The sequence below is a fragment of the Aethina tumida genome, chromosome 7 (genome assembly GCF_024364675.1).
Source record: "Aethina tumida isolate Nest 87 chromosome 7, icAetTumi1.1, whole genome shotgun sequence".
Classification (NCBI taxonomy): domain Eukaryota; kingdom Metazoa; phylum Arthropoda; class Insecta; order Coleoptera; family Nitidulidae; genus Aethina; species Aethina tumida.
In genome coordinates, this window is record NC_065441.1 from 1,243,522 (window position 1) to 1,256,245 (window position 12,724).

The 12,724-nt window shown below is 30.2% G+C and overlaps 1 protein-coding gene across 1 annotated transcript in view; it reads left to right on the plus strand.

The window, feature by feature from the left end:
- LOC109597518 (protein sprint) overlaps window positions 1-12,724 on the plus strand; it is a 69,640-nt gene that overhangs the window by 49,761 nt on the left and 7,155 nt on the right. The gene's annotated exons all lie outside the window — the stretch shown is intronic.

The window sequence follows — 12,724 nt, forward strand, 5'->3', positions numbered from 1 at the left end:
GGGTCGCGTTGGTTGTTGACCCGTAAACACGAAAAAATTTGCATGCTATTTGTTTACTATTTTGCACACGACTACGAATCACTAATTGACAAGTTGAAAGTGCAAGTGTTGTCTTGCATTAATGGTTCGTAAGCTCAAGGTGAAAATTGACTTATTCGACAAATTCCGATTGTCGAATTCGCATTGTTTCCGTTGGTTTTGCCGCTAAATATCGATTCGTGCATGCAAAAGTCGAGCGAGTGACTCAGAATCTGGTTTGCAACGTAACTGTTTCTAAGTCGACTTTCACTAGTGCGACTCAAAGGTCAGACCGTCGATAAAAATAAATAGTGCCGGTGCATTTAATTTATGCAAGTGTGTTTCAATAATCTTCGACGGGCCTTTAATTGCCTCAAAACATAAACAATAATATCTAATGGCCGGGCTGTGAGCTTAAGTGAGGGATTATGTCAGAGTTTTGCAGAAACAAAACACATGTCGCACATTGCGCACTGATTTTCTCACAAATATTGTTTCACACGGATTGCGAAAAACGTCGCAGGATCGCAGATGATCGCAGATGATCGCAACATGTTCAACTGGCCCATTTCACTTTATTATCGAGAAGAATGTTGCGGTTTATCTCTATAAAAACGTAAAAAAGCGGTTTTGCACTCTTTCAATTGGTATTAATAGCGCAATTATCTCATGGGAAAGTGAAAAATTTAATGTGACTGATGCAGAAATGTGAACCGTTTCTTTAAAGCTGTTCATTTATTTTAGAACCAACATAATTGTATATGTATTATAATTTTTAAGATGGTATTTTTTCAAAAATCTTTGTTTTATTTATTTTTTATACTTCTTAGTTATAATATAATTCATTTATATTATTTTTTTTAATATATTTTAATTAATTTAAAATAATTACAATATTTAAAATATTTAAAATTCTAATATTTTTAGTTAAGTACCATTTTCTGACAATTTAACAATTTTAAGAAATTTAATAAATTTTGATTTATATTTAGGATTTTTCACTTTTCAATATTTGTTCAGTGAAATTTAATTAATTAAAATAATTAATATTAAAAAATTATTAAAATTATGAGAATTTTTAGTTTTATAAATATTTTTTATTAAATTAAAATTTTATTTATTTTTTATAATCTATTCTAATTTATTATATTATATTATATTTTTGGTTAAGTACTATTTTCTGGAAATTAAACAATTTTAATAAATTTTGACTTATATTTAGTAATATTTAGGATTTTTCGATTTTCAATATTTTTTCAGTAAAATTTAATTAATTAAAATAATTAATATTAAAAAAATTAAAAAATTGAAAATTAAAATTATGAGAATTTTCAATTGTTATATATATAATAAATAATTAATTAAGTTGTTCTATTTTTCCCAAATATAAACAAAAAAAACTAAATTTTTAAGTTTTTTATTTATTATCAATTATTTATATTTTTTTAGTTATATATAATCTAAAATATATTAAATTTCAATTCTTGATAGTTTATATTTTATTATTTATTTGTCTTTAATTTGGAACAAATTTAGTAATTTTTTTGTTAATTTCTAATATCTAAATATAATTAAATTATTTCGACTCAATATTTATTACTAAAAAATTCTAAAAAAATGTGAAATTTATTAAATTAATCCAAATTTTTCCTTAATTAATTGTTTTAAAAATAATAATATTGATTAGAATTCCTAATTGATCTTATTTAATTATCATATTAGAAGTCACGATATAAAAAATTATATTATATTAATTATTATTATTATTAATTAATTTATACTTTATAATAATTTTGAAATTATTAAATTATAATTATTTGTGATCTAGTTTCGCGTATTAATTAATTTTAAAATCATTATATATTTTTAAATTGTTTTTAATTTATTAAGTATATTTTATTTAGACAAACTTCATCATCAGAATCAATTCCATCAACTTCAATTAATTTTTTCAATAAAATATTTGAATATAATGAAGAAATTTTTAAATTTCCAACATTATATATATATATATATATATATATATATATATATATATATATATTTCATTAAGATTTTACAGTGAATATTTGGAGCAATAGTTATTTATTATTTTTACTGTTCTATTGAGGTTACAAAAACTAATCTTCTTGATCATTCATTAAAATTAAATTGTAAATAAATAAGTTACGGAATGTCCCTTGTCTTAAATCGGTGACACAATAAAAGTATCAGAAAATACTACAATACTAAAAGATACATGCACTTATCTCAAATGGAGATAATATCTGAGTTATCGTTTTAAAGTGGAGATAATTTAAAAAACATGAAATATACATTCATTTAATATTATTAAAGGCATACTTTTTCTTTGAGAATATTTAAAAGACTATTTGTACATATTAGAATTTAGAAATATCCAAGAATTACAAAACAGAGTATTTTGAAAGCTAGTTGAGATTTTTCAGATGTACAAAAAATTTAAGAAGTAGTTGTTTTTAACATTCTCATTGTTTTTTAGGTGCTAGTAAGGTAGTTGACAATCTAGTTATGGTTTCTAACGTGTCTACTACCTTCACGTTAAAAACAGATAAGAAAATCCTGGAAATGTCATTTTCCGTTTACTAAACGTTTTCTAGACAATTTTCGTGATTTCAAATGGTTTGTTTTAATATTGGAGGTTGGCTTAGGGACGAAATTAGACATTTGCTCTAAATCTCATTTAGTACTATTCCAAAATGACAATTATTCAATTTTTAAAAGTATTTTTGTTATCATTTTGAAATTTAATCTTTAACTTAACATGGATTGCGTTGAGGCATTTACTTTAAGTTTTATATGAATTAACACCTTATTAACGAATATTTCTAATACTATTTTTTCAAGAAAAATGTTTGGTTTAAAAGTCTCCATCTGAAATGAACATATATTGTTTTGTATTAAAATAAAATAGTGTGTCTGTTCCAACTTAATGGAGTCCCTGTACATGTTTATTTTAAAATAACTGTGGTTTATTTATCAAAATAAAATCAAAGATAGTGAATATTATAATATTTATCTGTATCCACTTAAGAAACATTGATGGATGTATGTAGTTTTAAAATGGCAAACTAATAGGAAAAGTCAAGTCAATTTTTCATCCCCCACGCTGGCGTCGCTTTATCAAAAGCAAAAGTGTCAGGACATATCCACAGCCCAAACATACCCTCAATTACACGCGCGTCACTCACACGTAGCAGAACCGCGAAAACTGATTTCTGACTCCCCCCCAGATTCAGATCGTTCGACGTTGATCGATCGTCCTTTCGGTGCATAAAAAAATGTCCGGATCGGAGTGAGAATGTTGCCGGAAACGATGCTCGACAATGGGCTGCGGAGTCCGAACAACAACACCGAACTGCCGCGGACCAGGGGCAGCTTGTGTCTGAGTCCCATCACGCACGCAATCGTCGTCGACAACAAGAGGAGGAGCTGGTGCGGCACCCCCAGCACCCAGACCACCTTTTGCACCAAGCGATACGGCGAATTGGGACACTTCAAGCCACGGTAACATCACAAATATTCATTTATGTTTATGTTTATTCAATTTTATGCTTCTCCGATAATAGTGTTGGAAGTTTAATTAACAAAAACACGAACATAAATTGAGTGTGGGGTTTAAATTATTAACGCTCTCCTTAAATATTAAATTCCCAACGTTTTCCCGAAGGATATGTGTGTGGGTGTTGTGTGTAAACCGGACGGTTTCGATTAATAATACAGTTTGTTGGAAATGCGGTTCTCCACGTAACTGGAGGGTGCTTAATTATAATTATTGTTTGGTTTTATTATTATTATTATTATTATTATGATCACCGTTATTATTCGAGGGAAATAAATAGACGGAAGAGGAAGAGTAAATTAGGAAATTTACATATTTTCTTGCTTCTCCTCATTTAGACTTACCAAAGTGACAAGATAAATGGTGTAAGATAAATGAGGTGGAATATAAAACAGTCAGGGTATATTATTTCACTAAACGAGAATAATTATGTTTATAAAGATGATCAATTTGTCTTGTATATTTTTTTATTTAAAAAGGGACAGTTAAATATTTTCATAAAATAATATTTAAAAAAACTTTTTGATATACTTCATTGATATATGTTATTTCAGGAATGTTTCTCAGGGTGTTGTTTTCGAAGAAAAGGATATTGTCTAATCATTGTCCGGCCATAAAATCGACCGACATCATAATCACAATATTGCCGGTTTCACGATTCCTGATCAGCTTCTTTGGCCGTCCTTTTATCATTCTCATCTCCTTTCTTATCTTATCCGGTGGTGTTTTGGAAGTCGCGTCGATTTATGGCGGAAAGGGCGACCCTTCACAGTCGTTCGCGGGAAATCAATGACCGAACTTTCTTGTCGTTGCCATAAAGCAAATATTTACTGCACACTACGGACTTTTACACTTTGCCTCACTTTCTGTTTTTCCCTTTTTCTATCGATTTTTCATATACTCGTATATTATATCGGGTTACGAACATGAACAATATCAAATTCGTTACTACTAATCTAGTTTGAAGTTAAATTTTGGGACGCAGCGTGTTAAATTCGTTACAGGGAGTGAATGATGAGCAATTGTCTATTGAAACTGATCGAGCGTCGTTTTAATCAGAACAGAAGCGTTCAATCTGTCACTTCAGCTGGAAATTCGATTTTAATCCATGGCTCGTTTGTGCCTGAGAGCATCAAATTTCCAATTAATTAAGGCACAGTAAATTGGAGAAACGGGACACTTTGAAAAGCTTCTTGAAAACTGGAAAATTTGTATCGTTCCGCATTATGACTGGTTTCATTAATTCGTTTGAAACACCAACTAAGTCCAAATTAATCTCGGTGATTTAAAAACGCCAGGGGAATTAACCAAAACCAACTCGAGTACGTAATTATGGTCTCAATGGCGAAAAATGCTGAATCAAAGAAAAGACATGCGTCGACGGATAAAAAATTTATCTGGCAACACTCTAAAACTTTTCCTGACGGGATTAAATTTTGAATTATTCATCCTGCTGTTCGCACAATGCTCTAAAATGGAAACATTTGCTTTTTTAAAGTTGCCGATTACGAAATATATGATTTATTTCCATCGATTTTATTCGATTAAAATGAGTAAATTACATTCTGCGGCAACATTTCATAACAACACGGGATTTACTTTAGTTACATCTAACGTTTCAAAGAAACTGAAATAACCACGCTCCAATTGGTTTTAGTTTTTGTCCCGCAACACGATACGAAACGACTTTTTCGCATTAAAATTTAAAAACCGTGAACATGACGATTTTCTGTGCACAAAAACCGGTCGGAAACCACCTCGAATTACTGTTATCCGATACGAATTTGTGCCTCATAAACTGGGGTGCTTAAAGTCGTCCTTCGATGGACGAATATGGAATTTTTAATGGGGGGAAGTTAGCGATAGTTCCAGGAGGATGGGGAAGTACAAAAGCTTCGCCTGAGGATATTTAATCCCCATCGGGATTATGAATATGAATTGTATGCGGACGTATTCATTTTGTCATATGTGCTGTTCATTAAAAATCGTTTTGTTATTTTCAGCAGGAGTTAAATTTCAAATAAAAAAAAACAAAAACAAAAGATTATTTATAGTTTAGTGCTTGTGTATGATATTCAGGATTATGGTAATTTTATTGTTCATTACGAAACGTTAATTGAAATTTATGGTTTGTTGGTTCTAGCATTATTTAAAGCTTAAAACAATATTAACATAATCTCTTTATTTTCTTCCAATTTTTATATCGTGCTCCATTAAATACGAGCAAAGTTCATTGTCTCCTTTAGTTTACTTAATTTTTATTTTTGCCTTTGAATCCTTGAAATAGTTAAAGTGTTTATTTAACAGCGAAGTTTCTTTTTCTGATTTTACACAATTATAATGTTGTTGCATTTAAAACTTTCTCTCTCGTGCAATGTGTAATTTCAGCAAGATCTATCGGTGTCATTTATCTGAAGCGCAGGAGAAAATTGTTTTATTACTTATCTTTTTATTTAATTTGTTACAAAATGCAACTTTCGCAACACACTCTTCAATTAATACGAAGAGATTGTGCCGATTAAAATACTAATTAATTTTCTGAATCACTGTGATTTTCTTCAACATTGTTGTGTTGAGATTTTTGTAATTGATTTGAAATTACACCCGATAAAAGTTTTACCAAATATAAATTTCGAGAAAGTAATATTTGAAAATAACGGATTATGTATGTATAAAAAGTACCTGTCCTTTTTTATATGTATATTTCTGCAGAGTGATTCACGTAACTTGTTAATTAAAAGTTTATGGAGAGCAGAAAAAGGTACTTATTTAATATTTTTATAGCAATTAAACTTGACTTGAAATATTTTTCTTATTTATTATGAACTAAATTTCATTTCCGGTTTCGCCGGAAGTGACATGAACTTTGTTATTTTTAATGGAATACTTATATATGTTTGCATATTTCTGAATTTTTATATTCTTCATATAATTGCAAATAAAATGGATATACCTCACATAAACCCAATAATTTTTGACAGATTGATGATCTAACTTAAATGTCTGTAAATCCACCAATTGTGCTGTTGGAATGTTTATTTATGACATAGACGTTAATCAAAGATAATCTTATAAAGAATCATTATTAGTACTGCTAAGATTTATACAGGGTGTTCGTTATTTACGTTTAAAATTAAGCATCTTAAAAGATCAATAAGTTTATTGTTTTCATCGGAAGACCATAATTGGGATGGATATTAAAGACTTTCTATTGGTATAAACATTCCGTATACATAAAATTAATAATATATAAAATTAATATTAAAAGGATTTCACCAAAAATAATGTAATGCTAACAGATACAAAATAAATCTGATAATTTTTTTTATTTTTAATAAAATCTCTGACAATATTTGTGAATAATCTTATGAATAGTTAATGTTTATACCTATCGAGGTTTTTTAATATTCATATTAATTATGCTATATGGTGTTCCAATGAAAATAAAAGCCTTATTGATGTTTCGAGATGCACAATATTAAACGTAAACGACGAAAATTCTGTATAAGTATTGGAAGTACTAATAATGGCTTTTCAAAGGATGGTCAAAGGAGGATTGACCAATGTGTAGGCCTAAAATGAACTTTTCAGTAACAAAATTGATGGCTTATATGGTGTTCCTATGAAAATAAACACCATATTGATGTTTTAAGATGCACATTATTAAACGCAAATAATGAAAATTCTGCATAAGTATTGGGAGTACTAGGAATGGCTTGTCATAGTATGGTCCAAGTAGGATTGTCTAATGTGTATGCCTAAAATGAACTTTTCAGCATTATAATTGATGGCTTATATGGTAATAATAATTTTAAAAAGTTGGAGGAATCATATTTTTGAAGGGAATATAATTCATAAAAAGATGTGGCATTGTGTTGTTGGACTAAAAGGCTGAAGTTGAAAAGTAAATAAATTTACAGAAGAACACTTATCATGCAGCCCTTGTAAATTGTCTTGTAGGAGAAAATAATTTTGGGAGTGTTGAAAGACCCACACGAAAATGTATGCTTTTTATGTGGGCGAGTGTGAATGAAATATTGATGGGCGTTTTTCCTCAAGGCGTTCGAAATTTCTTAATTCCCATTTACCAAGACTGTAATATTCCGGTCATTGTTTCCACTGAAAATACTCGAATCTGCATTTAATTTACTCGTGTTTACTCACACAACATTGAGCAACGCAATTTAACACCAATATATCACGCATCACACAGAGAACATAACCAATATACAACCAGACATCATCAAAGAGACAATTTCCCCTAATCGGTCGATAAATCAACTCCTTCCCTTCCTGTAAAGATTTACCTCCAACCGACGCGACGTTCGAAAAGGATTCTCATCGGAGAACTGGGGATCGGACAAAAGGGATAATTCCCGTCTGTTTTAAGGGCGCAAGAGTGCGTCATCTGCATCGTTTCACGCACTCTTCCGCGGCTTCCGCAACGAGGCTTTTATCGTCGAATCACAACAGGTGTGGCTTTTCGAAAAGGGCCACTTTTACCCAACAAAACGACTCAATTCACACTCCTCTTCGCCTTCGAGTGTTTATGGGATTCGGATTAACTTTGATTCGTGTTTTACTTGTTCGAATAATTTGAGGCTTTGTTTTTAGCTAAACAAATTGTAAAACGCAAAACAAAGCAGTTATTGCGGTTTGAACGAAATGAACACAGTCGATTGTGAAAATAATCGAGTTACGTTACACAAACGAATCGAAAAACGGAGGGCGAAACAAAACGGGCTTTTGCATTTTTCAAGCTCTAATTGCGTTACGGGTGCAAAACAACGCGGTATCATCAAAAAACATTTTCGGCCGCGTTTTAATCATTTGCTGTGTGCTCGACCCGCAACTAATTAGCCAATTAGGAATCCAGATGCAAAACGGCTAATTGTCACAATTAAATTTGTCTCTCCCAGTTTCACGATCTGTGATCACCGTATTGTTTATCTGTTTCAGGCTGAAAATGACTGTTTTGATGTTTGCAAACTTTATGTGCCGGATTTGAATTTAATTAAAGGTTAAAAATGAGAATGTCTCGTTCCGAGTGTTCCTGGTTTCGTTGGCGGGTTTCCAAATCGTTTGGCATCAGTTCGGTTCGAAATAACCAACCGACTGTGCAATACAACACAAAGGCCACTTAACAAAATACCAAGCGCATAATATGCACTCGTCGTCTAGCCGTTGCTTCACTCCAAAATAATTTCTATCAACTTACTTAATAACCTACTGAATATAAATTATCTTACTAATTTAAAAACACACAATTAAATGGAGGCCAGGAGTAAAATGAGTCACCTGACTAATAAAGTCCCTGATGCGTTTTAAACATCAGAAACGCACTTGTAACCCCTTCAATAAACAACAATTAGCGAAAATAATGAAAACAAACGTGACACAACGGGACAAACTTAATTATAACACAATCATCCTTCCATTAAGCACCGAATCGAACCGGCAAAACCGTGAATTAATTAAAAACCAGCACATGACGATGATATTTTCTTCACAATCGCAATCATAACGAATGACCGGCACGAGTGTAACACAACAATGCTTTTATCCACTCGTAAAACATATTAGGTTGTGGAGTGCAGGAAGTCGAACGATCCACGACCCGTAAAAACGGAAACAATGCGGATTTATTTATGTTTCACTCTTCGACTGGATCGCTGAAATATTAATTTGTAAATGGACACGAGTTCAACGTGTCTTTGCTAGGGGAATTTTAATTTTTTATTCGAACGAAAGTGCGTGAGATTTGCTATTGTTTCACTACGAATTTGCATGTCGGAAATAAGATTTTCAGACCGTCCACATTGTTTTAGTCTTGCCATAATTAAATTTTATTTATTATTTTTTTTAAGATTTAAGATTAAATAATATTTATTATTTTTTTAAGATTGTGAATTGATTTTAATAGGAACATGAATAGCTAATGTGTAAACTTGACTAGTTCTTTTACCAATTAACCAGAATTTGGCTACATTGATGAAAGTACAGCTTCAGTTGAAGTAATTAAGACACTTAAAACAACCACCTAATTCATATTTCTACTGCAATGATCAAATGATAAAATAATTCATAAAGAAGTTTAATGTACCTTTATTAGATTACTATATTTAAAAAATGGTCATGTTTCAATAAATAATTAATTAATTTGAATTTAACTTTGACAGTGGCAATGTATCGGTCCTAATTTAACCTAATTTATGTTAAGGGATTCGCTGAGAAATATTGGGAAGGAACTTTTTAAACAATGTTCGAAGATTTTAAACATAAAAAAGTTTTAACATATCGACCCTTACATTTGGTAAATTTTAACTAAAAATAATAAATTGGATACTATTAACTTTAGTTTAGTTATACCCAAATATCAAAAATTTATTCTACAATTGAAATATATATAGGGTGTCCTATTTGACCTAAAAAGTTATTAATGTACTAAGTTAGTCTAAATTGTCTTAAATTAAGAAACTTTTTAAACAATTTTTAAAAATTCTAAAAATTCAATACCCCTGTAACTAAACTTGACAACAAAAATGTCTTTATTATTTATTATTGACACTTACATTTGGTAAATTTTAATAAAATTTTAAATAAATTGAAAACTGTTGCTTCTAATTATAAGACACGATATACACAAATATCCTAAATTCTACAATTGTAATATATAAAAGTATATTGAGTGTCCCATTTGAAATAAAAAATGTTATTAGGATCCTAGTTCAACCTAATTTGTCTTAGGTTTTCTCAATTAATTCGTTAAGAAATTTCAAAATATTATCAAGAAACTTTTTAAACAATCTTTAGTGTTCTAACTTTTTAAATAATGTTTAAAGACCCAAAAAACTAGGTACGCAAACTTAAAAACAAAAATATAAAATATAAATAAATAAGTTACTTATTATTGATAATACATTTGGCACATTTTAAACTAAAAAATTAATAAATTGAAAACTATTGACTTATATAAGATATGATATATATATAAATATCCAAAATTTACTCTACAATTGAAATACATAAAATATATTGGGTGTCCCATTTAAAATGAAAAAGTTATTAGGGTTCTAAATTAGTCTGATTTCTGTTAAATTTTTTAAGTAATTCGCTGAGAAATTTCAAAAGATACGATCATTTTCCATACAATCAAAATCCATACGATCATTTTCCATACGATCAAAATCCATATGATCATTTTCCATACGATCAAAATCCATATGATCATTTTCCATACGATCAAAATCCATACGATCAAAATTCATACAATCAAAATCCATATGATCAAAATACATACGATTAAAATCCATATGATCATTTTCCATACGATCAAAATCCATATGATCATTTTCCATACGATCAAAATCCATACGATCATATTACATATGATCAAAATTTATACGATCAAAATCCATCCGATCATTTTCCATATGATCAAAATCCACACGATCAAAATAAATATGATCAATTTCCATAGGATCAAATTCCATACGATAAAAATTTATACGATCAATTTCCATACAATTAAAATCTATGGGATAAAATCCATATAATTAAATTCATACTGATTAAATTACATAGTTTCATTTTAATAACTTTATGAATTTTACTTTTTACTAATTTCCTGAAAAATTATTAAAAAAGTAAAAATAAATAAATTCTAATTCTTCCTGTATTCCCAAAAAATTACTAAAAACGTAAGAAATAACTAAAAGACATAATCATTTTATTAAAAGAACAATTCTTTTTAATTTAAATTAATTTTATGATTAACCAGCTGTACCCGCGATTTTGTCTGGGAGGCGCCCGACGTAACGGCCCAGTGGTGGCTAAGCTACCTACCAATAAAAGTCCCTTCAAGTCGGTGCAGCCATTTCACAGATTAGCCGGAACAAACAGACAGACAGACAAAGTGACAAAAATTGCAAAAAATGTTATTTTGGTGTATGTACTGTATTTATATTCATATGCGTTTACTACACGCGTAAACGGTTATTTCAATATTACAAACAGACACTCCAATTTTATTTACATGTATAGAATATGGAAACTGGAGCAAATAAAACTTGTTTCTTTATCGACAAACATTAAACAAAAGTTCATTGTGTTATCATCACTTTAAGGGAGACACTGAAAATATTTTTACAAAAAATGTGGCAAATATTTTAATGATAAATACATAGATATTTTAAAAGTACATTTAGTTAATAAATTTCAAAAGAAAAATTGATGTTTTTAACATGTGTGTCAGGTTTCATTTAAAAAACAACAACAAATTAGTTTCTACGTTTTTTTTTCAGGGTCACATTTACTAATAACGTTTATTATATTCTATAATTATTATAGTCATTCGATTCGACTTCTGAGATACTGTCCTTTACTGTCTTTACTGTTTGGAAACTCCGAACACCCTCAGAATTTTTTGGTCCGTATTGGTTAAGAAGAATAGTGATGTTCATATTAGTCAATCCGTCTTTGCTATTTATAAACCGACTAATTTAAATGAATTTGCGTTTTCTATAAAAATACCTAACGGTTTGGTTGAACTGGCCAAGCTTCCGCAGAAGCCGTCACATACACGTACCAATTTTAAACTCAATTAAATCGACATCAGTATCAATAACCATCTTTCCAATTAAACTGCGAATGTGTGTGGTGAAAGCGTGAAACGAATCAGTTAACAACAAGACAGAATATCGCAAAATTCATTATAAAACAATAAAAATGGGCGTCAGTTGATGCGTGCCATTTCTAATGGTTATTATATCGTATTTTCTGAGAGAAAGCCAATCAATTCCGCATTTACGGCCGCACATTCATAATTAATGCGCTCCTGTTCTCTTATTCCGGCCGAACTACGGTCATTACACCCGACGAGCGATAAATAAAAAGGGCTCCGGTCGAAAAATCGCAACAATTAAAACTAATCCTGTCGAAAATTCTTCGCTTATTGCGCCTCATAAATCACCTCTCGAATACTGTGCGTGATTTAGTGGGTTACGCAGTGCGGAAATGGCGATACACACTGATTATGTGTTTAGGAATCACGGAAAATATAATTCGAATCGGTGCAGTTCGATCACAGCTAATGACATTCAAATTGGATGGCGTGCCGACTCTCCG